The sequence below is a fragment of the Triticum aestivum genome, chromosome 4A (genome assembly GCF_018294505.1).
Source record: "Triticum aestivum cultivar Chinese Spring chromosome 4A, IWGSC CS RefSeq v2.1, whole genome shotgun sequence".
NCBI lineage: Eukaryota > Viridiplantae > Streptophyta > Magnoliopsida > Poales > Poaceae > Triticum > Triticum aestivum.
This window is the reverse complement of record NC_057803.1, coordinates 313417440-313420358: the sequence shown is the minus strand read 5'-3', so window position 1 is coordinate 313420358 and position 2919 is coordinate 313417440.

Here is a 2919-nt window from a genome sequence, read left to right as displayed (position 1 = left end):
GTAGGGGTGCGCCGGAGCTTGTTCCCCACCAGGCAATCCACTGATGCTCCGCGGTTCCGATGTCCGGTGACCCGAGGGCTGACAACGACCAATGGGAAGCCTGGCCCGCCCGGGCAGCTCCGCCCGCCTAGGAATACCTCAACCCCACGTCTCAGGCGGTGCGCGCCCCAAACACCGCGGGGCGTGGGTTGCGTGGCCACTCACCCTCTGCTCTTACCCCCGACAGACGCGAGCTGCTGCAAGGGCCACAAACCAGGCCGCAGTAACGACACCGCACACCAGGAGGGAGCAGGTGAACATGCGGGCCACGGTCACAGTGGCTCGGGAGCTGCTGCGGTGCTGGCTAATGGAGAGCGGCCGGGATGCACTACTGGAATGTGTCGCCGAGCTCCTGGACGCGGCGGCCACGGGAGCACCGCCCTTCTGCTACCATCTCATGCCCCAGGCAGCGGCAGGATCCCACGACGGGCCTCGCCGCGCCCGCCTACCCCGAAGTGCGCCCGGGGGCTTCGTCGGCATCTGCACGTTCCACAGCGGAGGGCGCCCCCTCGCATCCGATCCACTTCAGATGGGCACGGGCATGAGCATCCTCGCACACTGCCTCATCGGAGCACTGCCCCGTCATCCTCAGGACAGGGTGACGGGCCGAGCGACATGGATCAGGAGTACACACCGGAGGACGACCCTGGCTCGTTCCTCGGGCCAGGATGGGAGGAGGAGGCGTTAGGAGTTGAAGCCTTCTAGGAGCCGCCAAAGAGCCCTGCTGGCCGAGCTGTTGACGACAAATACAGGGTACCATTAATCCCTCAGGGGAAAGCTTACGCTAACCATGAGTCACAGATGAACCAGGTCACAACACCAAACGATGGTTCCGGCAAGGCAATGCCCGCCCCGATAGGAGAGACCCGCTGGGGGCTGCGTGGAAGGGGCCAGGAGCAAGGCCCCTCCCCGTGTCGCACAGAGCAAGGTAGTGCCCAGAGGTAGGCCCTCTGCCGGGGTGGCGACGGCGACCTTTCCCTCGGCAGAGGACCCGTGGTCGCCGAGGGCGCCGCTGGCGTCCCCTCTGCCCTTGTTGGGCCGTCCTAGTTTCCGGTCGTCCCAGCGGTGGTAGGGGGTGGAACAAGACGGGGCCCTCGTCAGGTGATACGAAGTAAGGTTCACGCCTGTGAAGATCGCCGCCCGTGACACTCTCGCGTAATAATGAGTGGGGTTGTACACGCCCTGGAGCCTTAGGAGAGCTACCCTCGGGCCTCGGGGGCTCCCTCCCATGCCAAGTGGCAGCACTTAGCTCCGCGCTTGTGAGAAGATGTCGAAGACTAAACTAGGCGCCAGACGCGTCCATTTGCTTTGGATCTCTTTTCTGTAACCCTGCCTTCTGGATTTGGATTTAAGTTGAAGTTGAATTTTATTTGATGCGCGCGGGGGGAGGATGCCTTTTCTCGTTCAAGCTATTTCTCGCAGTCTAGTTCTTGCCTTATTTCGGAGTTCAGGCCACTCGCTCCCCCCTCGAGGGCCCCTCGCGAGCCCGGCTTGGCATGAAGCACATGAGCCACGCACGCGCCAAGACGTGGCTGGCGCTTGCTTATCACGCGGCCCCCTCGGGCGTGTCGACGAACTCCTCAGGAGCACCTCAAAAACCAGCAATCTCTCGGGCTGGTTTAGGGCTCGTCCAAGCTAAGGTAAACCGCAACAACAACCTTGCCCTGGCATGCATAAGCTCGTGAAGACGCATACTCAATTTGACACAGAATGATAAAAGCTACTATTCTTTACATGAAGGGATCCCACTCTCGAAATGCTCTTACAATCTTCCAGGGCCATGCCCAAGTTTTTACTGGGTAAACGGCAGGGGAACGAGGAATCAGCCGGATTTGTCGCTCACCACGTCTCCCATATCATCTTCTAATGCACCGCTGGTGTCGCTATCGCCATCGTTGGCGTCGCCTCCACCTTCGCAGGCGCCGGCGTCGCCGTAGTCAACCACGTCGCCTTCGTCTGCCACGACCACTACCCCGTCGTCGTTAGAAGCGAAGGCCCTGACCAGCGCATTGTCTTCAACCCATCGCGCCAGATCTCCCCAGATGGCTTCTGGTATGGGAGCAATGGCGGCGTCAAAATCAAAGTTGAGGTCGATGTTCCAGATGTGGCTGAAGATGCGGGAGAACGCGCGCCCGAGCAGACTGCGACTCCTCTCCTCAACAAGTTGGCAAGCCCTCTCGGAACGGTTCTGCAGGTGCATCACCACATCCCCAAAGAAGTGGAGGTGGCTGGCGTAGTCGTTTGCATGGGGATGAGGAGCATTCTCATCACAGATATGGCCCAGGGCGGTATTGGCCCTGTTCCTGAGGTCCTCGAGCATGGGGGCGTGCACACGCTCCAACGTCCATCGCTCAAGCACTTCATCCCTGTTCTGCCACACGACGGACTCGGCGTCGGTGACCCGCTGCCGAAGAGAGAGCAGTTTGGCGCGGGATGAAACCAGCTCAGCCTGCGCTGAGGCCAGGGCTGATGCGGTGGCCTCCTCGCGCCGCTCCACCTCAACCAGCCGGGACTTGAGGGCAGTAGTCCTACCAGCGGCCCCAGCTTCCACAAGCTTCAGCTTTAGGTTGTGCCTGATCTAGAGATCCGTGCGAGCCTCGACCACACGGCGGTCGACCTCCTCCTGGGCCTTGACCTCGCGCACGCTGACTTCGTCCTCCGCCCGAGCAACCTGGCGCACCCTCGTCTCCAGCCGTTTGAGTTCAAGGCTGTGCTCCATGGCTTCTAGTGTCAGCACCTCCTCGCGCTTTCGGATCTCTTCCTCCTCGGCGGACGACCCCCTCAACGACGCAAGAGCAGCCCTGCGCGCCTCCACCTGCTGATCCAAGACAGCGCTCTAGGCTTGGAGCTCCCACACACATTTCTCCACGGCCTCGTGAC